This window comes from Hemicordylus capensis, chromosome 13 (assembly GCF_027244095.1).
Source record: "Hemicordylus capensis ecotype Gifberg chromosome 13, rHemCap1.1.pri, whole genome shotgun sequence".
Classification (NCBI taxonomy): Eukaryota; Metazoa; Chordata; class Lepidosauria; order Squamata; family Cordylidae; genus Hemicordylus; species Hemicordylus capensis.
The window spans coordinates 11,631,004-11,655,937 of record NC_069669.1 but is presented as its reverse complement, the minus strand read 5'-3'; the positions used below and the strand labels follow the sequence as shown (position 1 = coordinate 11,655,937).

The 24,934-nt window shown below is 44.3% G+C and overlaps 1 protein-coding gene across 14 annotated transcripts in view; it reads right to left on the bottom strand.

Moving 5' to 3' along the window:
* RBFOX1 (RNA binding fox-1 homolog 1) overlaps window positions 1-24,934 on the bottom strand; it is a 1,664,339-nt gene that overhangs the window by 1,191,238 nt on the left and 448,167 nt on the right. The window contains exon 1 of one of the 14 annotated variants that reach the window (XM_053276060.1): window positions 15,270-15,288. The exons of the other annotated variants lie outside the window; for them this stretch is intronic. The gene's annotated coding sequence lies outside the window, so the exon portion shown is untranslated. Of the gene's footprint in view, window positions 1-15,269; window positions 15,289-24,934 lie in introns of those variants that run through there. 14 annotated transcript variants of the gene reach the window in all.

Sequence of the window (24,934 nt, the reverse complement as noted above, 5' to 3'; positions counted from 1 at the left end):
GTGGCTGCTCCGAGACTCTGGAATGCGTTCCCTGCTGAAGTAAGATCCTCCCCACCTCTGACAGCTTTTTAAAAGGTCTTTGTTCACCCAAGCTTTTCAGCTAGAATTGTGGCTTGTAATTTGTTTCATGTTGTCAACTGCCTAGAGATGTAAGTTTGGAGCAGCAGTATACAAATAAATATTCATTAAGCCCTACCAAAAAAGCAGGCTTAATATGACTGTATAAATTGTTCTCTGAGCAGCATTGCAGTCAATTCAGTCTGGCAGGCATGCCGTATAGAATATGCCCTTTGACATGCACTATTGCAATGTGTTCAGACACAACAGCAGGGAACCCCAAGTGTCTGAGTGAGCTCCCCACAAATTCTGTCAGAGTTGCAACATTCCTGTCAGACCAAGTTAACTGGTCAGTGAGCAGGTCTCAGCTAAAAACTGATGGTCAGCTTTTAACTGATGATGTTTTGATTGTTTTTAATGTTGTTTTAGAGGATTGTTTTTTAAAAAATTAACTTGTTGTGTTTTAAATTTCTTGTTTTTGTTTTCAACTAATGTTTTAATGTTGTTTTTATCTCTTGTAAACCGCCCAGAGACATAGGTTTTGGGCGGTATAAAGATATGTAAATAAAGTAAATAAGGAGGCTGGTTAGTTGGCTATTTAACAGGGGTTCAACAGGAATTTCCAATCTCTCATGACTGAAGCCGACAATTTTGGGGAGCCATATCAGTCCTCCCAAAAAGCTTTCTGATGGATTGGATCTGACATTTTTTCCTGGTGCATAAGGTAACACAAAAGCTCACACATACTGGTAAGACACATCACAAAAGGAATTGAGTTTTTAATATTTTTCTTGCATTGTTAGATGACTGACTGCACACACATAGTTAAAACACTGCAAAAGGACAACCTTGGTGAAACCATAAGGACAACCTGCTGGATCAGGCCCAAGGAAGCCTATCTAGTCCAGCATCCTATTTCCCTAAGTGGCCCACCAGAAGCCTCCGAGAAGCCCACAGGCAAGAGGTGAGGGTATGCCCTCTCTCCTGCTGTTGCTCCCCTGCAACTGGTATTGAGAGGCATCGTGCCTCTGAAGCTGGAGATGGCCCACAACCATCAGACTAGTAGCCATTGATAAACTAGTCCTCCATGAATCTGTCTAAGGCCCTTTTAAAGCCATCTAAGCTGGTGGCCATCACCACATCCCATGGCAAAGAATCCCAAAGACTAATTATGCACTGTATGAAATAGTACTGCCTCATGTCAATCCTAAATTTCCCAACCTTCAGTTTCATGGGTTAAGTTAACCTCTGCTAACTTGGCAAAGAGGCACCTTTTAAACGTGGTGATTCTCTTTATTTAGCAGGGGGAGAGTAACTGGCCCTATCCACCCCAGCACAGTACTTCCAGTGACTGTTGCCGGTGTCTCTCTTATGTTTCTTTTTAGATTCTTTTCTTTCTTTAGATTTCTTTTTCGATTGTAAACCCTTTGGGGACAGGGATCCATCCTATTTATGTATTATTTCTCTATGTATACCGCCCTGAGCCATTTTTGGAAGGGCGGTATAGAAACTGAATAAATAATAATTAATAATAATAACAATAATAATGGGATGACCCCTGGTTCTAGTGTTAAGGGAAAAATAAATCTGTCCACACTCTCTACTCCATGCATAATTGTATACACCTTGATCATGTCTCCCCTAGGTCGCCTCTTTTCCCAAGTAAAGAACCTCAGATGCTGTAGCTTCGCCTCATAAGGAAGGTGCTCCAGGCCCCTGATCATCTTGGTTGCCCTCTGCACCTTTCTCAGTTCTACAATATCCTTCCTAAGATACGATGCCCAAAACTGTCTGCAGTACTCTAGATGTGGCTGCACCATAGATTTGTACAAAGGCAGCATTATATTAGCATTTTCATTTTAAACCCCCTTCCCATTCTATGCAGGCCACTTCTTTGCAGTGTTTTATTAACAAAAACATCATGTAAGAAGGTGGGGAGGAAACAAAAGTGAACTGCACATCCCTCAGGACAAAATCTGTAAATGACCGAACAATCTCTAATGCATCAGTTCCACATTAGGGCCAAAGTACAACTACAATATTTATATACTGCTCATCAACCGAAGTTCTCAGAGTGGTTTGCATAGAAAAATAAATACACGAAGAAGATGGTCCCCTGTCCCCAAAGGGCTCACAAGCTAAAAAGATACATAAGGCACATACCAGCAACAACAGCCACTGGAGGGATGCTGTTTGGGGGATGGATAGGGCCAGTTGCTCTCCCCCTGCTAAATATAAGAGAATCACCACTTTTAAAAGATGCCTCTTTGCTTAGTTATCAGGGGTGGAGCAGGATTCAGAGGGATAGCCAAGTCCATCTGCTGCCAAAAGCCACAAAGAATCTTGTGGCCCACTCATGCCGACATTGGGGCTATTCTTACGATCACAAAAATCGGGCTAGGAAATCCTAGCCCAATGTTTGTGATCGTAAGAACCACCGGGCTTGCAGCCGAGCCCGGTGGTTCTGGAGCGGCTAACCCGCTCCTGTAGCCCACCCCTTAGCCCAGGTTTGCGGAGTGAGCACTCCGCAAACCCGGGCTATCTGCTCGTGAGTAGCTGCGGCGCAGCTCCGCGGCATGGCTACTCGTGAGTAGACCCCCAGCCAGGAGGCTGAAAAGTAGCCTCCTGGCTCGGGGGTCTCCCCAGTATGCCCTGCGTGCTCGTGAAGGGCATACTGGGGCTTCCGGGGGCCGTGCGGCCCCTGAGCTCCCCAGCCCCCGCTGGCTCCGGCTCGGAGCCGGCCATTGTGTGGGCAGCCGATTCGGCTGCCCAGGGCTCCCTGCCCGCTCATGAGTGGGGAGAGCGGGCGTAGCCCACTCTTCCCGCTCACCAGGTAAAACCGGGTCTCACTGATCGTGAGACGCGGTCCATTGTTTCCTTCGGTCCCACAAAACTGGAATGGCAGCTGCCAAACCATCGATTTTGTTTATGTGGCTTCCCCCCTACTTTTTCAAAACAAGAGAAAAAGAGGAGATCAGGAGGAGCACTAAATCTTTATTAATGAAGCTGCTGGTGGAACTATTCAGCCAAGGCACATGTGCTAAGAAAATTATTTCTATTAGCCTGAGTTATCTGAAAGCAATCCCCCCCCCGCCTTCTTTTGGAAGAAAAAGTAATTTTTGCTGCATGAGCTTCACTAGCATTCATTTGAAATGCTGTAAGATGCCGCTATTGTATCTCACTGTTTATTAAGCCACAGCTAAGTTAGATCACACTGCTGAAATGGTGTGCCATTTCACAAAACAAAAAGGAATACCTAATTATTTAGAGGAGCTCTATTGTCTACGCACCAAAGAGAGAGCGCGCGCGAGGCAAATGAGGATGCATTCTTTTGAATTGCTCATATAGCTGCTGATCTAAACCATTGACGGTGATTTTCTTGTGGAGGAAGATGAATGTGGCAACAAGAGATCAAAGACGATGATGGAAGTGTTTAGACAGACAAATGCAATTCTGATTGTCCCATTTCTCACATTTATTGAAAAAAAATCTAACACAAACGAGAAATATAACCTCTCACTCCTATTCTGAGATGTATATGCCACCCTAGTTGAATGCGTCAACTCCTTCAGCTTGACTGGCTCTCAACCAATTGCCCATGACTGTCAGTCATTTGCACATTGTTATGATGTCTTTACCCTTACCATACCTAACTATCCGCTGGAGAGGAAAACAATTTGATTCTATTTTTCAACAGTCCTCCAAGACTCCCCTGCCTTCTTCTCCATCCTGCCTTCTTCTCTGAAGAAGGCCACTTGGTAAAAGTTAACAGACTTTTTCCAACAGTTTAGGCATAAGATAGATCAGAGATGGTCTTCAGAATTAGATCTGTTCATCTAGTTTCTCTTTTTTCATTAAATTAAAAGGGCATGGCAAACCTAGTGAAAGCGTGTTTGAAGAAATAAAGATAGTTGAACAAAACATTGGTCTTACCATTGGACAATGTCACTGTTAAACAGAATTTGTTTCCTACCCTATTGAGCATGTTCAGATTACATTTGTAGCCATCACAAGTTCACTCTCTCACAACACTATCATCCCATGATACTGATAGCCAAGTAATTTCGTATGAACAAAATGAAACACTTTTCACACAAATCGTCATTAATCTATGGAATTCTCTGCCACTGGATTTGGTGATGGCCACTAACTTGAAAGGCTTTCAGAGGGACTTAGACAAAATTCATGGAGGAGACGTCTAGTGTGGCTACTAGTCTGATGATGGCTAATCTAGAGGCCACCTCCAGCTTTAGAGGCAAGATGCCTCTGAATACCAGTTGCAGGGGAGCAACAGCAGGAGAGAGGGCATGCCTTCACAGCTCTTGCCTGTGGGTTTCTCAGAGGCATCTGGTGGGCCACTGTGGGAAACAGGATCTGGACTAGATAGGCCTGATGCAGCAAGGTTCTTCATTCTTATGTTAAGTTGGGCAGAGAATGTCGGGAATCTGAAGGAGCCAACATTGTCAAGCTGAGAGTGGATTCATGGTTTGTCATTGAAAATCTCATATGCTACCAGAGAATCTACACTGAGAACACCTCAGAAACAACAAAAACCAGTACCCCATGGGTTAGCAACCCATGGGGGTGGTTGGTACCCTCTGTGCACTACACCACCACTCACTCTGGGCCACCCCAGCACCCCCACAAGTGCAGTTATGGGGCTGCTGAAACCTCCATGCTTCTTTATGGAGAAACACCTTAAAGACACGTAAACTTCAAAAATCAGCCTTTTGCCCAATTCCTTTCAAATAATTCTGATAGCTTCCTTGCCCCCCTCGGGAACTACCATCCACCACACTCCACTCTAGGCTACCCCCCCTCCCGATGTGAAGCTATACATTTGCTGCAATCCTCATTATTCCCTATGAGGAATTCAAAAATACTTTAAAAATCACCTTTAATCAGAGGAGTGTCCAATTGCCTTGGGGTTTTGTGGGTGGTAGGCACCCTGGGTTGCCACCCCACTTTTGTGCCCCTAGGTGCTCCACAATAGGGGATAATGGGCTGGTTCAGGTCCCATTATACCCTATGAGAAAATTAAAAATATTTCAAATATTCATAAAAAGTTGTAGGAGTGTCTGATTGCTTCAGGGTTTCGGTGGTTGTTGGCACCCATGGGTGCTCCACAATAGGGAATAATGGGCTGGTTTGAGTCCCATTATACCCTATGAGAAAAAAATAGAAATAAATTTCAAAAATTCATAAAAAAATTCATCCAGAGCTCCATGGGAAGTTTTTACTGGCACTTTCCCCAACATTATTGGACTTCCATAAATATGAAGTTTACTGTATGAGTTGCTTCTGTATGGTTTGCAGTGGATTTTATCATCTTTTCCATATGTGAAGGTTTTATTATCATATGAAACAAACATGTTATGTATAAGAGTGGGTTTATAATATATGCTAGATTAAATAAGGATTTGTACTTGAGGCTTTAGATTCCATTTGGGGTTCTTCATGTGCTCTGCCCAACATCATTCTGATATTATCCAGGTATATGGCTTCTCTTTTAAAATATGATCAATCTCATTTGAGAACCAAGGACAATCCATATGACCTGTTGGTCCTATGACAATATCAGCTGCCCAGAGAATAAGGCCTCAACGTCCTCATTTTTGAAGTGATTGAACACACTTTCCCTTTGCTTATGATGATATTCTTCCATTGTTTGAGAGGTGTTTCCCCCCTTTCTAATATTTAAAGAGGCTTTTGAAAGTGAGAATGGAGTTTTTAAACACTTTCAGAGGTGCCTTGGGACTCCCTTTGAGTCACTATCTTGGATATGCTTCTAAGTGCTGCGGCTGCCAAGGCCTTTCATTCACTTTGAAGCTTTGTTTTAATTTTTTAAAGCTCATTTGAACAGAGTCCACATTCTAATAGACTTCGTGTAATTGAAAAACAAAAGGATTATATAACCCCCTCAAACAGCGACAGAAATAAATTTCTCAGGAGCCAATCCAAAATGGCACCCGTGAGCTGGTGTGGTGGGAATCTCAAATAATTAACAAGGTTCAGCAAAGCAAAATAAGGAGCTTCCGTCTATGGAGTGCAAATTGGAGAGCTTCCTTCATGGTGTGATGGGTGTGATGTTCCCTGACAAACAAGCTGGAAGCCAATTTAAGGTCTTGCGCATTAATTTTGCTTCACAGAGCAGGAAAGCTTGCTGTGGACTGAAGATATGATTCAAAGCACATTGATGTGCAACCAGTTCATTATCTTCCCATCGGGGTAAAGATATAATTTACTTCTCTTGAAACTTGCATGTTCAAGTATTTGTGACCGCAGAAGTGGCATGCCCTCCAAGTACTTCTCCCTCACTCTGCCTGTCCTTCTGACACTTCAGCAAACAAACTATTAAAGCCATGTTGACTATTAAATCCATTCTCCCAGGCAGTGGGGGCATTTCAGGGCTATAACTCAACTCCCAGGTCTGATTGTGGCAAAAGGATCAGCCGCCTTCTCCATTTCCTTTTCCCCATGATTGATTCTCTGTTCTGGTATGGGACTTGTGGGTCTGCTTCAGAATGGACCACTCCCCGATTGACTGCTATGACTCCTTCCTCCTACCAGTTCTGTACTTGGCCCACTGTGTGCCACCAAAGTCTGGATCCCAAGATCCTACAGGGGCTTAAATTTATTTCATTTATTTATTTTTACATTTTATATCCCGCTCTTCCTCCAAGGAGCCCAGAGCGGTGTACTACATACTTAAGTTTCTCCTCACAACAACCCTGTGAAGTAGGTTAGGCTGAGAGAGAAGTGACTGGCCCAGAGTCACCCGGCAAGTCTCATGACTAGATGGGGATTTGAACTTGGGTCCCCCTGGTCCTAGTCCAGCACTCTCAGGAGAGGTTTGTCTGAGGGTGCCACCAGCTCGTGTGGTGGTGACTCAAAGGCAAGAGCCTTCTCGGTGGTTGCCCCAGGACTGTGGAATGCTCTTCCTTGCTGAGATTAGAGCTGCTCCATCCCTGTTGACTTTTAGGAAACAACTGAAGACACATCTCATCAGCCAAGCCTTTTGTTAGTTGGGGCTTTTATGGATATTTTAATCTGGTTTTATGTTTTAACTGTTAAATTCTTGGTTTGTTTTATTCTTGGTTTGCTTTATGCTGTAAACTGCCTAGAGACTTCAGCAGTGGGTGACATGAAAATTTATTAAATAAATAAATAGTCAGGGGGGTCATGTAGGGTTGTAGGGGGCTGCCATTGGCCCTCCAGTACTTACAATGAAGAACACTGATGTGGATGCAGTCCTTGTCTCAAGATTTAGCTCCCCTACTCAAGCTAGAGGTTGCAAGTTCGAGTCCTTGCTGGGATGTTTCCCAGACTATGGGAAACACCTATATTGGGCAGCAGCAATATAGGAAGATGCTGAAGAGCATCATCTCATACTGCACAGGAGGAGGCAATGGTCAGCCCCTCCTGTATTCTACCAAAGACAACCACAGGGCTCTGTGGTCGCCAGGAGTCAACACTGACTTGACAGCACACTTTACTTTACTCTCAGAAACCTTGTTCCGGAACCTGGGAGGAGAGCTGACCTTGTAGATGCAAGCATAAATTGTCCCCTTTGCTGAGTAGGGTCTGCCCTGGTTTACATTTGAATGGGAGACTACTTGTGTAAACCCTGTAAGATATTCCCCTTAGGGGATGGGGCCGCTCTGGGAAGAGCACCTGCCTGCTTGCATGCAGAAGGTTCCAAGTTCTCTCCCTGGCATCTCTAGATAGGCTGAGAGAGACTCCTGCCTGCAACCCTGGAGAAGCCACTGCCAGTCTGTGAGGACAATACTGAGCTAGATGGACCAGTGGTCTGACTCCATGTATAGGAACTCCTGTGTTCCTATAAAGCTGCTCTCGGGAGGAGGCAAAGGTTTTGTCCATCGTGGGAAGCCTCTCTTCTGAGTTCTTTTAAAGTACAGTGACTGGTTTGCATTTTGGAAAGTCACCTTTACAGTGAACTGCTTTAGAAAGTTACTTTTAAGTAAATGCAGAGCCTCTGATTAGCCTCCAGACAGCATTTCTGACTCATGAAACCTGTGGTGTGCTTGGCAGATGGGAAACCTTTTGGCCCTCATAGAACAGAGGTGGAGAAGTGTCGTGCATCTTTCCTCCCCACTTTCAACAAAGCTGCTTCAACAGATGGCTGCTAAAAAGGGAATATAATATGCCTGAAATGAAACATAGGCTTTTTTTTTTTTTAAGCATTTTAATTTGTTCCCAACTACCTAGGGGGGAAGAGCAGATTTTTTTTTTTTAATGGTATATAATTTCTGCCTTATACTGAATCCAATCATTTGTCTGTCTAGCCAAGTTCCCATCAAGGGGTCTTTCCTAGCCCCACTATCTGAAATATCTTTAATGGAAAATGTCAGGGACTGAAATGGAGACATTTTGGCATGTAAAGCATAGAGACATAGGAAGCTGCCTTCTACTGAGTCAGACCCTTGGCCCATCTAGCTCAGTACTGTCTACCCAGACTGGCAGCAGCTCCTCCAAGATTAGAGGCAGGAGTCTCTCTCAGCCCTGTCTTGGAGATGCTGCCAGGGAGGGAACTTGGAACCTTCTGCATGCAAGCAGGCAGGTGCTCTTCCCAGAGCGGCCCCATCCCCTCAGGGGGAATATCGTACAGCACTGACATGTAGTCTCCCATTCAAATGCAAACTAGGGTGGACCCTGCTTAGCCAAGGGGACAAGTCATGCTCGATACCACAAGACCATCTCTCCTCCCACCACCACCAGGACCAGCTCTCCCTACCACCGCGATTTATTTATCTATTCATTCATTCATTCATTCAGATCTCTTTATTTCGGTCAGCAACCAGCATGAGATTAAAATAAATGTAGAACAGAAGACAAACTTCTACTACAAACAATAAAACCTAATAAATTTTAAAAAGTCCTCCTGAACATAGATCAAGGTACTGAAAGTACTACTAAAGATATAACTAAGAATAAAAGGAAACAGCAGTATTTCATACTTATGAGACTATTACACACAAATCAAAACTCAAAACAGTTGCCTTCCTGACTCCTGAATCTGAGAGGGGTTAAACAATTCAGGAGCTTTATTTATTTATTTATTTATTCACTCACTCATTATTTATTTATTCATTCATTCAATTTTTATACCGCCCTTCCAAAATGGCTCAGGGCAGTTTACAATTAAAACAAAACCATTAAAATCGGTTAACAATTAAAACAAAAATTATAAAACAGTATAAAACAACAGCCAACAATTAAAACATCATAACATAGCAATTAAACAATCACAACAATTAAAAAACCCTGAAAATCAGGTTACAACATTAAAACCAATTACAACTATTTAAAAACCCTGGAAGGCCAGGCCAAACACACACACACACACACACACACACACACACACACACACACACAGCCTCTTCCAAGAACTTGAACTGGAGCCCAGAACTATTCACACCCCAAGAAGCTCAGTGGATGAGCCCTACACATGACATGATCTACACAACCAATCATCACTGGTAAGTACACAGAAAGGAGACCCCTGGCACATAGCAATGGGAAATCCGCAGATAAAAAGCCAAAAGTCAATGCAGCAAGAAGGGGCAAATGCTGCACCAGGAGCCAGATCCAGACCCCAAAGCAATCTTATCCGACTGACGGAGACCTTAGTGAACTTTTATCCAGTCTAGAGAAGAGGAAGAGTGGGCAGAGGAGGGGAGATGGTGCATCACCAGGAGGTCAAAAAAGTGGGTGAAAAGAAACCCCGAAGGTGCTGACCGAAGTGATAATCAGTTTGTTCCATCTTGCCTGATGTGTTTTGAGCAATATTCTCTTCTCCAGAGGCAAACACATTTCTCGTGTCTTTCTGGGGAATTGTATCCTGCACCAGCAGGAATCATTGCAAATAATAATAGCTGATATAATTCCCAGAAAGACACTAGAAATACCTTTGCCCCCGAAGAAGAGCACGTGGCTCGAAACGCGGTGTCAGGTAAGATGGAATAAACTGATTATCAATTCAGTCAACACCTTTGGGGTGTTGACTCTCCCCCAACCCCCCCCCCCCCGACACACACACACACACACACACACACACACACACGCTTTTGGGGGGCTATTAAACATTTACCTACAGGAAAATATTTTCCAGTTGTATTAGAAGCCCACATTTTAATTTTAGATCTGTCCTCCTGATTTTGCAGGGGGCATTATAATAGGTAAAGGTACACATCTGCATGTGCTTTGAAACCTGAGCATTAGGGTTGTGCAGTCATGTCGGCTTTATATATGCTCTGCCTTTCGTTCGGAAACAAATCAGCAGCCTGTGCAATTCTTTTTCAATTGGTGTTATATGGTCCCTTCGGGTTGATCCAGAGACCCATCTGACTGCCGCATTCTGTACCAGCTGTAGTTTCCGGAGTGCTAAAATTCCATTTCAAACCCCCGAATGGGTACTCATTGAGAATGAGATTCTCAGTTTATTCTGAATGGGGAAGATTGCCTCCTCCCTAGCCGGGCAATAGTTGGCCAATAACAGATAGAAGGGTGAAAGGTAGCACTAGCCTTAGTAAGGATCCTAACCAATGCGGATAGGTTTGTTTGTGTGAAAAAGCCTGTACTCCCACAACCATAGCAATCCTGGTTAAAAAGTTAACCCTGCTGAGTTGATTGTGAGAATGCAGATTTCCTGGGCAGTCCTGTGGTTAAACCATGCCTAGCCGGAATAGATAGTTGGTTACATGAGGTTTAACCACAGCTGTTTAACCAGGATTGCTTGGGAAATCTGCATTTTTACAAGCAGCTCCACAGGACTCAGCAATGCTAGTGAACTGCTTAATCAGGATCACCATGACGGTGAGAATGCAGCCCAACTAAACCTTCTGTCACTGGTCTGCTGTCTGGGAAAGAGAACCCCTCCGCGCACACTTTAAGAAGACATAAATTGGCCATCTTCAGTTTGGATCAGAAATCCAGACACACTCTCTGTTCTTTCCTTAAACTGCTTATGAATTTCCACGCTGAAGAAAATAGCCGCTGAGAAACAAATAAACAAAAATGCATCCAGAGCGAGGAGGCTCTCCCTCATGCAAGGATCAGCATTTAAAGCAGAGTTCATGCATAATCCCCAGAGAGCTAAACACTTACTCACTGCTTATGAGTCATTCCACCACGGCAGAAAACAGTTGTTTAAATACACCTAAAATCAAGACTTAACACATTACGGAGGGACTGAAAGATGAAATGGAAAACACCAAGCCTTAAAGGACAGCATGCTAAAGGAACATTATCTATCTATCTATCTATCTATCTATCTATCTATCTATCTATCTATCTATCTATCTATTACATTTTTATACTGCCTGATATGTTCATCTCTAGGTGGTGTACAAAATTTAAAATGTTTAGAAGTCACAGATTAAAATACATGACACAATAAAAACAACAGAATAAAATAGTTATTAGAACAAGTCTTTAAAATGATTAAAATCCATTCTAATTAAAAGCCTGAGACACAAGAGAGTCTTGAGGGTCTTCCTGAAAGCAAACAGAGAAGGAGATGCTCTTATTTCATATGAGAGGGTCCAGGTCCTATTTATATTTTCCTGATATCAGGCCTCTAATTATAATGTATCTATTTCATTTTTATTTATTTTTTTACAGTGTGGTTATGCATTTCTGATAGGTGTCCAAAATTACAGGGAAATAAACTAAGAGGATGAGTTTTTCAGGCCACATTGTTCTGATCCATCAATAAGAGGTAGCTTTCATAGTCTGTTTCACACAAACAGTGCCCCCTCACTCCCAAACTGACCTGCATTAAGTATAATGGAATGGAAAGTCTCACTCATGCATCGTGAGAACTATGGCAGCCTAGTGGTGGAGAGATTCCCCTTTGAACAAGGAAGCCCTCAGCTCAGATCTTAGGTACTGTATATAGCAATGGGATTCCCAACCTGTTTCCTATAGCAGGGGTTCCCAATGTATTGTGGCTGGGGGTGATGGGAACTGTAGTGCAGGAACATCTGGAGGCCCCCAGGTTAGGAAGCAGTGATGCATAGGAAACTGCAGCTTCCAATGATCACTGGGAAACCCAGTTTCTGGGGAGTGCACACTCCCATGGGCATGATGTCCAGACCCAATGAAGTCCGGATCCCAAGACTCCATCCAGATTCAAATGTAAGTTGCAAATCTTGTGGTGGCAAGCATGACTTTTCCCCTTAGCTAAGCAGGGTCCACCCTGGTTGCATATGAATGGGAGACTAGAAGTGTGAGCACTGGAAGATATTCTCCTCAGGGGATGGAGCCATAGCTCTGTGGTGGAACATCTGGGAGGAGGTTCCAAGTCCCCTCCCTGGCAACATCTCCAAGATAGGGCTGGGAGAGATTCCTTCCTGCAACCTTGGAGAAACCGCTACCAGTCTGTGTAGACAATACTGAGCTAGATGGACCAGTGGTCTGACTCAGTATATGACAGCTTCCTATGCTCCTATGAATGTCAGGCAGAAGACTTGGGAACTGGACTTTAGGAACCTAGGAAGCTGCCTTCTACCTAGTCCGACCCTTGGTCCATCTAGCTCAGGATTGTCTACCCAGACTGGCAGCTGCTTCTCCAAGGTTGTAGGCAGGAGTCTCTCTCAGCCTCTATCTCGGAGATGCTGCCAGGGAGGGAATCTGGGACCTTCTGCATGCAAGCATGCAGGTGCTGTTTCCAGAGCAGTCCCCTAAGGAGAATATCTTATACTGCTCACACATCAAGTCTCCCATTCAAGTGCAAACCAGAGTGGACCCTGCTTAGCAAAGGGGACAGTTCATGCTTGCTACCAGAAGACCAGCTCTCCTCCATCCTGACTGTTTGGGGATACTGCAATTTTATTTAAAACAGGCTGTATGGTTGCATCCAGATCATTGCAACCCTTAATCAACAGTACTTCCAACTTGTTTGGATCCAGACATTTTTAAAAAAATCATTCCCCAATTTAGTGTAGTCAGCAACACCATCCTCACCATCACCAGAACAAAAGCCCAGTAAATCGTAAAATTCTTCTTCCATTGCAAATATTTCCCATTTATGTGAAAAATTGAGAAGCATTCACCTATGAGCATGAAAAATCAACCTGACCTTTTATCAAAAACTGATACACAGATTTTTTCCAGCATGTAGATGCTGTGGCATTTTGCTAAAGTGAAGGATAAACAATCCTTCCAATCTGTGGACGGTAAGGGGGAATTGGATGTTTCTTACCCTCAGATCTATTAGCACTGGGGGACCTGTTACAGAAATGCTATTGTGCAAAATAGAGATGTCCACCTTTTGGACATGATAGAGGTCTATACAATTATTCATGGAGTAGAGCAGGGCTGCTCAACTTTGGCCCTCCTGCAGATGTTGGCCTACAACTCCCAGAATCCCTGGCTATTGTCCACTGTGTCTGGGGATTATGGGAGTTGTAGTGCAAAAACAGTGGGGGATAAGTTGAGCAGGCCTGGAGTAAAGAGTGGACAGAGAGAAATTTGTCTCCCTCTCTCACAGCACAGGAACCAGGGGTCATCTTGCGACTGATTGGCAGGAAATTTAGGACTGACCAAAGGAAGTACTTTTTCACACACCACATAATTAATCTATGGCATTCTCTACCATGAGATGTGGCGATGGCCACTAGCTTGGATGGCTTGAAAAGGGGCCTAGACAAATACATGGTGGGCAGGTCTATCTGTGGTTATTGGTCTGGTGGCTACAGGCCACCTCCATCCTCAGAGGCAAGAGGCCTCTCAATACCAGTTGCAAGGAAGCAACAGCAGCAGGAGAGAAGGAATCCCCTAACCTCTTGCCTGGGGGTCCCCAGAGGCATCTGGTGGTCCACTGTGTGAAACAGGATGCTGAACTAGATAGGCCTTGGGCCTGATCCAGCAGAGCTATTCTTAGCTTCTTAATTCGTAGCTTATTTCTACTTGAATGAATGGACAGTGGAGATTCCCTAATACAACAATTCCTCTTTGGCTACAACACAAGGTGGAATTCCAAAATCCAGGCAGCCTACGGCCACACCGATTTTGTGTGTTCTCGGAATCTAAGCAGGTCCAGAGATGGTTAGGACTTGGGTGGGGAAATCCAGGGAGAAACTTGCAGGAGGAGAGTTTCAGAGACATTCCTACAAGAAACTGGTCCTTAGTGCGGTGGAGGAGAGTGCATACCATTCCTCTCCACTACAGAAGTAAAGTAATTGGCGACTTGGAGACCTGATTCATGTAAATGAAAAGGAAATGGTGGGAGGAAATTCACACCAGTTGGACCGTACATGTCCAAGCTCCTGCGGGGAGCATGTGCTTCATACCCTTACTTCACACACGGCTTAATGTGAATTTCAGTGGGGAGGTGGTGGGCCTGCTCATCTAGGTGAATCGCTGAATTGGGGTGTACATAGACACCTGTAAGGAAGCAAGAAGCAGCTTTGCTAAGCAGGGTCCACCCTGGTTTGAATTTGAATGGGAGACTGCCTGTGAGCACAGTCTGATATTCCCCTAAGGGGATGGGGCTGTTGTTCAGTGAAAGAGCATCTGCTCTGCATGCAGAAGGTTCCAAGTTCCCTCCCTGGCATCATCTCCAGATAAGGCTGAGAGAGACTCCTGCCTGCAACCTTGGAGAAGCTGCTGCTGCCAGTTTGGGTTAGACAATCCTGAGCTAGATGGACCAAGGGTCTGACTCGGTAGAAGGCAGCTTCCTATGTTCCTGACGTCAAACATTTTTGTGGCATGCTGCTCCTCCACGGACACAGGCCAACCTCCAAAGGCACTTGCTCCAATCCAGCAAGACCAAGCTGGTAATCTAAGCAGTGTGGATCTCCTGTCCGGCTTCTGAAAATGCACATCACGAGCCACTTGTGAAGAGCTGCCAACCACTCAGCAATGTGGAAAGGCATGAGTGAGAAGGAACGAGATGCCGTTCCGAGGCCGCATTGTAGATAATGATGTTAATGATGTTCCCCGTCTATTATAATGTCTCATTGTCTGGCTGACTACATGAAGTCAATTTCAGAGGTTGTCAGCTTCCAAGAACACGGACTGAACTCCATTATAAATGTTGTCTCTCTTTCTTTCTCTTTCTGCCTCAAAAAGGAGAGCGCCTCATGCACAATCCCTGAAGATTCCTCCATGATGAGACCGTGGCATACTTAAGAAAATGATTTATGACTAGGCAGCCCTTTTTTGGAAATAAGATAGCTCCCACTCACCACATTATGACAGCGACCTTCTGCTGATCTTTTCAAGGAGGAAAATGTGCTTCTAGACAAACCGTATGGAGTAGTCTCGCTCACTTCAATAGTCCTTTTTCAAGAAAATTCCAGCAAGAAAATCCCTTTCAACCATTGGGCATAGAATAACAGGTCCTTTGATTAAGGATCCAAGAATCTGGAATATATCAATCGATCAATCAATCAATCAATCAATCAATCAATCAATCCTTTATTATGGTCATTTACTAGAAAAGGTCTGAAATATAAGAAATATATTTCATTTCTGAAGAAAGAGAGCCTTTACATAGGTAAAGGTAAAGGTAAAGGTAAAGGTAACATGTGCCGTCAAGTCAATTTCAACTCCTGGTGCCCACAGAGCCCTGTGGTTGTCTTTGGTAGAATACAGGAGGGCTTGACCATTGCCTCCTCCTGTGCAGTATGATATGATGCCTTCAGCATCCTCCTATATCGCTGCTGCCCAATATAGGTATTTCCCATAGTCTGGGAAACATACCAGCGAGGCTTCGAACTGGCAACTTTCTGCTTGTTAGTCAATCATTTTCCCGCTGCGCCAATTAAGGTGACCCAGCCTTCACATAAGCTGTCAAAATTGCAATATTCTTATATGCCAACCATCCCCTGCTAACTGGGCAAAGAAGCACCTTTTACCATGGTGATTCTCTTTATTTAGCAGGGGGAGAGTAACTGGCCCTATCCACCCCCAGCACAGTACCTCCAGTGACTGTTGCTGGTGTTTATCTTGTGTGGGTTTTTTTTAGAATGTGAGGCCTTTGGGGACAAGGAGCCATCTTATTTATTTCTTATTTCTCTGTTTAAACCATCCTGAGCCATTTTTGGAAGGGTGGTATAGAAATCGAATTAATAATAATAATAATAATAATAATAATAATAATAATAATAATAATAATAATATCGTCATAATTATTTGTTAGCCACCCCATAACAAATTGTTTTCTGGGCAGCTCACAACAACACAACAATACAAACATCCAATTAAAGCACATAACACAAAACAAATTACACAGAACAGAACATTTTAAAAAGTTTCTTAAAATCTATTTTAAAAAGCCTGAGTGAACAGAAAGGTCTTCACCAGGTGTCTTAAAGAACAAAGTGACGATGCCAGGCGAACCTCACTAGGGAGGTTATTTCACAAATGGAGTGCCACCACTGAAAAGGCCCCAAATACTGTGCACGCCTTACGTGTTCTATGAAATCGGAAATGACCTCCACGGTCATTTGCACATTTAACTATATGGATGTTTAACCTTTTCCTCCTCCTTTTTTCTCTGTGTATACCAAGGACAGGTGCCAATTACCCAACCATGGATACACAAAACTGTGAGTGCTGGACCCATGATTTACGTGGTCCTCCTGTATCCATCATATTTCTTGTTCTTTATTAGCATTCTCATATGTGATTATTCATTGTTATCCTTCATATATGATTCATTGATTCAAGTAGTTTTGTTATACTTTATAACAAGTATAATCTCATGGGTTTTTTTTGTTCTTATGATTATTCTCTCTTTCTCTCTCTCTCTCTCTCTCTCTCTCTCTCTCTCTCTCTCTCTCTCTCTGATTTGATGGTTCAGATATCCTTATATGCTGAATTGTGGGGAAAATCAGATATTGACCAGCATCCTTACTCAGCATGTACTCATCTCTACTGCAGAGGATTTCCTGAGCACTTCAATGCCTATCATGCAAGGAAGGTAATGTCCACTGATCTCCCCTTTCTGTACCACTCAAAAATATGTCCCTGAGAATTACAGAGCCCTCAGGGACACATTTTCCAGTGGTCCAATGGGGACCCTTTTTCCACAGATGGCCACACACTTAGGATGCCAGTCACTGTATTTTATTATATTTTTATAATGTACGCCACTTGGGAGTTGAGGTGAAAAGTAGCCTAGAAATCAGAAATCAGAAATCGATCAAGCAATCAATCAAGCAAGCAAGCAAGCAAGCAAACAAGCCCCATTGTCATTTTGCAGTTTTATAAAAAGGCACAAATGAGGAAAAGGACAGAAATTATGAATAATTAACTCCTCTCATGCTGTATTATTCGCTCGAAGTCTCTGAGTAATTGAGGACTGTGAGAAGAGACTGACCCATGAATATCTGCCACTTCTTTTTAGAATTTCTACTCTGTCATTCTCAGCTCCATGTCTATGGCAAACTTTAAAACACGCTGCTGAGAATCACAATTTGGACTGAGATTGGGAGTCCTGATTGAACATAAATGATTAGGCCTGACCTTTCAAGTGTAATTCACTTGACACAAATATGATTCTCTCTCTTGCTTTGGAAACAATAATAATGCTGTGCATAAATAAAGATTGAATGGTCATGGTGTGATTTCAGAGGTCTCCTTCTACAAAATGAACAAGCTTGTGTCAAACCAGCTTGGACTGTTGCCCGAGATGCTAGAGAGGATTTGGGGAGCCGTTTCCGACAATGTTCTGTCCTGATTGCTTCTGCCTGTGATCAGCTAGGAAAAGCAATACAGCTCCAGCTGTGCTTCCTTCTGGCTAATCTGGCAGTGGCCCAGGTCAACTCAAATGACAACTCAAAATCTGAGAAATTCCACAGGAGTCTCCATTTGGCAACTTGGCCCTTGATCCATTAATTACACACCTCCGCTTCTCTGGCTCTAAAGCCAACCCACATTTAAAGAGGAGATATATTTTGAAAGGAGAAAGGGCGGGCATGAGGAACCTAGATAGACCTATATGGACATGCTTCTGCTTCTCCCACTACCCTGCCTTCACAGAAACTGGCAGGGAAAGATTGGGGAGCTCATGGGGAGGGGTGAGGAACCTTTCTAAGCTGCTGAGAACTGGCTTGGCAACTGATCTGAGTTCTTCCTCATTCAGCGAGAAGAATGCGAATAATTCCCAGCTAATCTGAAACCAGCTCTGAAGGGCCCACCCATCTCTAGTTAAAAGGTGTGAAGGCAGAGTTAAAAGGTGTGTGGGAGTGACAGCCTGCTGTTTTGGAGCAGGCAGACAAAAGATGGGAGAGACCAGGGGAAAATCTTCCTTCCTTTTTTCCTTTCTTTCTTCCTTTCTACCTTTCTTCCTTACTTCCTTACTTCCTTCCTTCCTTCCTTCCCCGTTTTGGGAACTTTTGTTCAAAAGTGGTTGTGGGGGGATCCCCTACTTGGAAGCAGATGGCCGGCAGGATCACCTCGACACCCAGGCTGGAAGATGGGGAAGTCTTGCGAGGGTCTGGAGAGTTCTCACGAAATTTCAGTTCAAGAACTTGGCCCTGGCCGAGATCTCGCGAGAAATGTTCTGAATGCCTGGGGCTATATTATTATTATATTATTATTTATATAAGAACTGGCTGGCCAGTGACGAGGGGCCAGACCTGAAAGAGGGCCCAGAGGAGCAAGAACCCTATGCTTTAGGTTGTAGCTGGTGCAGGAACATTTAGCAGAGGCTTTGTGAAAGCAACCACCCTTGGCAAACAGACAGAGTCCCACCCTGGGGCAATATCTGAGGCTTTTGATGGTGAATGTAAGCTCCATGTCACATGGAATTCCTGCTGCCACGTCTCTTCCTGGGCACTGATTGATGGGAGCCCCGACTCCAGATCCACCCACTTTAGTGCCTTACATAATCCCTAGACCACAAGTCACCCACTCATCCTAATGCTGGATGGGAGAGAGAGGAGCAATCAAAGTTGCAAGAAAGCAGAGGCAGATTTGGCCCCCATCCACAGCTTGTTAGAACAAGCCACAGTTGGCTGTCCATGCCTACCAAAAAGTTGCGAGAGAATAATGCCAATGTTCCCTTCTGCTCAGATATTAGGATGGCCCTTTAGCATCTAAAAGCTAATCATGGCCATCTGCATTCCACCCGATGAGAACAAAGCATCATTTTGACATGATATAAACTAGTAATAATAGCATTTGATATGATTAATACAAAGACGTGTTCCATTTTCTGTTTAAGCAGCTTTTGACAAATATTAATAAATTACTAGCACTGAGCAAATACATTGCAATGAATAATTTAGCGCTGCTTTTTATGCATGTAGAATATCAGCGGAACAAGGTTTCCTTGAACATTATCCGTAATGCAAAAGTATCCAATGTTTTCTGTCGTAACGGATCTGTTTTCCAATTGCCAGGTAAACAAATGCAGGAGAATGGATTTCAGTTCAAATTTGCAAGCCTGAGTTATAGCAAATGCAGAGAGAGAGAGAGTTAGTTCTTAGTTTCACTGCCAAGTGTGAATATTGTGGTTACAGTTTTGCTAGGAAGAGATGTTTTCATCAGTTAGTTAGGCATTACTGCTGCTGGACTCTTAAGCACACTGACCTATGCACACTGGCTGAGGGTTCAGGTTAAGTTACTCTATAGCAGGGATTCTCAGCGTTGGGTCCCCAGATGTTATTGGACTTCAACTCCCATAATTCCCAACCAAAGGCCACTGGGGCAGGGGATTATGGGAGCTGAAGTCCAATAACATCTGGAGACCAATGCTGAGAATCCCTGCTCTATAGTACTGCTCAGGAGTTATTCCAAAGGACTACTTAATTTCAATAGGACTACTCAGGAGTAATTTAGTCCAAATGGCAGGAACTGAACATAGTGAGATCATTCTTATGATTGGGCAGGCAGGGCGGCAGGCAGGTGGAGGCAGGCTAGTTGAACTCACCTTCTCCCCAGACAAGTGCTTCATCCCACAGCACAGAGTTCCAGAGGCTGGAACGACGCGTGCCGGCCTCTAGACATCCCACAATGCACTGTGCAACATATGCTATGTATTGGGGTTTCCTCCCAGGAGACGAGCGATCCAGGCTCCCATTTCTGTGTCCACTGGGGCTGAACACATGATCCCAGGGCCCAGGTTAAGGGCTCACTCAAGCCCTTAACCCCAGCTAAGAGCCAGGTTTAAAAGCCATTCTAGGATTGGGCCTGATCCCCATGGTTCTCACATGCACCCTAACCCAGGCTTGGCGTGAGAATAGCCTCAGTGAGGTTTACTGTTACAATGATTACAAATATTTATATACTGCCTTTCAACAAATGCTCTCAAAGGCATTTACATAGAAAAATAAATAATAAATAAGATGGTGAGCCCTTTTGGGACAGAGAACTGTATTAAAAAAAAACTAAGGTAGACACCACTGCATGGATGCTGTGCAGGGGTTGGAGAGGGATAGCTGTTCTCCCCCTGACAGATATGACAATCATGAGATTCTGTACCTACAATGATTAGAACTGTTTGGACAATGGTTTTTCTCATGACACTCAATGGATGTGAAAACTGGACTGAGAAGAAGCAAGATGAAGACTTTTGAGGAGACCATGGACAACCAGGAAAACCAACAAATGGATCATAGAACAGATCAATCCAGAATTTTCATTGGAGGCACAAATGACCAGGCTCAAACTATCATACTTGGGACACATTATGCAAAGACCCAGCTCCCTTGAGAAGTCTCTAATGCTGGGGGAAGTGGAAGGGAAGGGAAGAAGAGGATGACCAGGAGCAAGGTGGATGGACTCGATCACAACAGCAATTAATGTGCCACTGAGAGACCTTAAAGGCCAAGCTGAGGACAGATTATCCTGGAGAGAATCTATCTATGTGGCTGCTGAAGTCAACACTGACTTGACGGCACTTAATCAATCAAAAATCAAATGCTACTTGGGAATGCTCTTGGATCCAGGGCCTCACCCTGGTATCTCAGATGGAGGCCGTGGCCAGGACAGCTTTCCATCAGCTTTGGCTGATTTGACAGCTGTGTCCATTCCTTGAAGAAGATGACCTCAAAACAGTGGTGGATCAGCTGGACTACTGCAATGTCCTCTATGTAGGGCTGCCTTTGTGCATAATACATAAACTTCAGTTAGTCCAAAATGCGGCAGCCAGATTGGTCTCTGGAGTAACCTGGAGAGACCATATTATGCCTGTACTTAAACAGTTGCACTGGCTGCCGATATGTTTCCAGGCAAAATACAAAGTGCTGGTTATTACCTTTAAAGCCCTGAATGGCTTAGGTCCAGGTTACCTTAGAGAGCGCCTTCTTCTGCATGATCCCCACTGCACATTAAGGTCATCTGAGGAGGTCCGTCTCCAGTTACCACTGGTTCGTTAGGTGGCTACTTGAAAGCGGGCCTTCTCTGTAGCTGCTCCCGGGCTGTGGAATGCACTCCCAGCAGAAATTCATGGTTTGGGATCATTGTTGCCCTTCAAGAGAGCCCTTAAAACGTATTTGTTTGGTCTGGCCTCCCAGGATCTTTGAATTGCTTTTAAATGTTTCTGTTTTGAATGGCTTTAAACTGTTTTTAAATTTGTTTTTATTGTTTTAAGCCGATTGTTTTAAATGTTTACTTGTTAGTTTTGGTTTTGTTGTGTGCCACCCGGAGCTTTTCAATGGGGCGGTATAAAAACGGTATAAAAACGAGAGCCAGCATGGTGTAGTGGCTAGAGTGCTGGACTAGGACCGGGGAGACCCGAGTTCAAATCCCCATTCCGCCATGAAAACTAGCTGGGTGACTCTGGGCCAGTCACTTCTCTCTCAGCCTAACCTACTTCACAGGGTTGTTGTGAGGAGAAACCTAAGTATGTAGTACACCGCTCTGGGTTCCTTGGAGGAAGAGCAGGATATAAAATGTAATGAATGAATGAATGAATGAAACATAACTGCAAGAGCTGTTTTAGAGTGGACTGGTCCGGCTCCCACAATGGTGGGCTTTCCTGCATCTGGGAAGGCACAGCAGATTCCTGCACTGAGAAAGGGTTGGACCAGATGACCTCTAGAGATCCCTTCCAACTCTAAAATGTCATGATTCTATGAGAGAAATGTACACCCAGCAATACAAAAGCAGAATAATACACAGGTTAAATTGAATTCTCTTTCTTCTAAATTCATGTTCTCTAATGGCTAGTCGCTAGGTCAGGTTTCCTTCCGCTTCTAATTTGAGATTGGCAAGACCATTACCGACATTACACCTGCCAAAGATTAATATATGGTTTTATGCAGCAATCTCCCAAAGGTAGGCGGCTCTACCAGGAAGCATAAAGCATAAATGCTTATTTTCTGACCCTCGTGGGTCCTTAGTGTTTTAGTTCTGTGCCCTGCTTATTAGCCACAGAGTTAAATGTGTGTCTCACCTTACTAAAAGCAATTGGGGGAAAGGGCATAGCTCACTAGAAGAGCAAGTGCCTTGCATGAAGAAGGACCCTGATTCAAGCTCGGGTATCTTTCTTCATTCGCACTCTCATTCCAGTGAGAGGAGAGCTGGTCTTGTGGTAGCAAGCAGGACTTGTCCCTGTGGCTAAGCAGGGTCCATCCTGGTTGCATACGAAAGGGAGACTCGAAGTGTGAGCAGAACTGTAAGAGATTCCCCTTCTTAGGGGATGGAGCTGCTCTGGGGAGAGCAGAAGGTTCCAATTTCCCTCCCTGACAGCATCTCCAAGACAGGGCTGAGAGAGACTCCTGCCTGCAATCTTGGAGAAGCCTCTACCAGTCTATGAAGACAATACTGAGCTAGATAGACCAATAGTCTGACTCAGTATATGACAGCTTCCTATGTTCCTACGTTCCCATCATCAAAGCAGGTCTGCTTAAGTCCTTTGGAGGAGAGTTGATTTTGGAGTAGCAAGCATGAATTGCCCCCTTTGCCGAGCAGGGTCTGCCCTGGTATGAATTTGAATGGGAGACTCCATGTGAGCACTGTCAAATATTCCTTTTAGGAGATGGAGCTGCTCTGGGACGAGTATCTGCATGCCTGCATGAAGACGGTTCCAAGTTTCCTCCCTGGCCTCTCCAAAACTGCACCCATCACATGACAGATGGGTTGCTTAAAACAGCTATCCCAGGTTGAGGTTTCTTATTATGCTGATGAACCGTCTGTCAGTGGGAGTGATATTATAAACTAATGCCTGTCTTTAAGATGCCGCAGGTATCGCTCATTATTTCATGGAAGAGACCAACTAAAGATCTGCAGCATCGGGGTGAGATGGGGGGAGCAACCTGACCTTTTCCATTTCTCATTTCCCCCAAGTGATATTTGACACCGCGTTTTATTTAATTGTTCCCCTTTGGGCACCCAGCACACCCTTTTCCAAACCTCCTCAGCCCAAACCAATGACCGTCTTCATTACTATGAAACTTGGAATGACTTTCCTCTCAGGCTCCACTACAAACAAAGGGAGTTCCCCCCCACACCTCTGCCCAGTTTCAAGACACACCAGAAAACAATGATACAAAAAGCATCCATGAAGTGCATACATCAAAGTCAAGGGAAATCTTTGTATTCTGCCGGTAATGCTTACAAGGTAAAGTGGCATGCAGATTTCTTATTTAATAAATTCCCACTGAAAATTAGTTTTTCACAGTGGGAAGGATTTCAAGGCTTGCTGAGATGAACAGGCAGGATCTAATCAGTGTTCAGGCTTTGTAGATACACCAGGGCTTGGAGATATTTGAGTGATCCAATTATTCTGTTGAGGCACAATAACCTTACCTGCATACTAATCAAGCAATATGCGGGCAGGAATCAAGTCGAGCTTCTCAGGAAGCCTTAGAAATACACAGCTCCGCAGCTGACCTTCTGCCAATTACATTAATTTCAATTCTATTAGCTCCTCGTTTGCCCAAAGGTGACATATGTACAGATCTATAGGGGGAAAAAATTGCCTAAATCAACTTGCCACTAGGTGAGACGCAGGATGGCTGTTCGGTGACTTGAATGCAAGGCGCTCATTCCAAAAGTGGATGCAGTCGTACAGTAAATAAGAGCAAGTCTCTCTCTCTCTCTCTCTCTCTCTCTCTCTCGAGAGAGAGAGAGAGAGAGAGAGAGAGAGAGATCACCAGCATACTATAGTGGTTAGAATGTTGGACTAGTGTGGTGTCTTTGGTCTATCCATTCATTGATCCAGGCTAGCTTTTGAATGGTGCTTTAGCTACTTTTATGCCAGTCCAGGAGCAGAGGCAGTGGCTAAAAAAAACCAGCCAGCGGCAAGAGCCCGGAAAAGTAGTCTGCATTTGCCTCTCTGTGCATACTATCTGTCTCATTAAACTGTTACATAAGAACATAGGAGTAGCCCTGGATTAGGTTCATGGCCTATCTAGTCCAGCATCCTGTTTAAGGAGAGGAGAGCTGGTCTTGTGGTAGCAAGCATGACCTGTCCCCTTAGCTAAGCAAGGTCCACCCTGGTTGCATATGGATGGGAGACTTGATGTTTGAGCACTGGAAGATATTCCCCTCAGAGGATGGAGCCACTCTGGGAAGAGCAGAAGGTCCCAAGTTTCCTCCCTGGCAGCATCTCCAAGATAGGGCTGAGAGAGATTCTTGCCTGCAACCTTGGAGAAGCCGCTGCTAGTCTGTGAAGACAATACTGAGCTAGATAGACAAATGATCTGACTCGGTATATGGCAGCTTCCTATGTTCACACCAGATGCCACTGAGAAGCCCACAGTCAAGAGCTGAGGGCATGCCCTCTCTCCTGCCGCTGCTCCCCTGCAACTGGCATTGAGAGGCATCGTGCCTTTGAGACTGGAGGTGGCCCACAGCCATCAGACTATTAGCCATTGATAGACCTGGCCTCCATGAATTTGTCTAAGTCCTGTTTAAAGCCATGCAAGCTGGTGGTCGGGCCATCACCACATCCCAT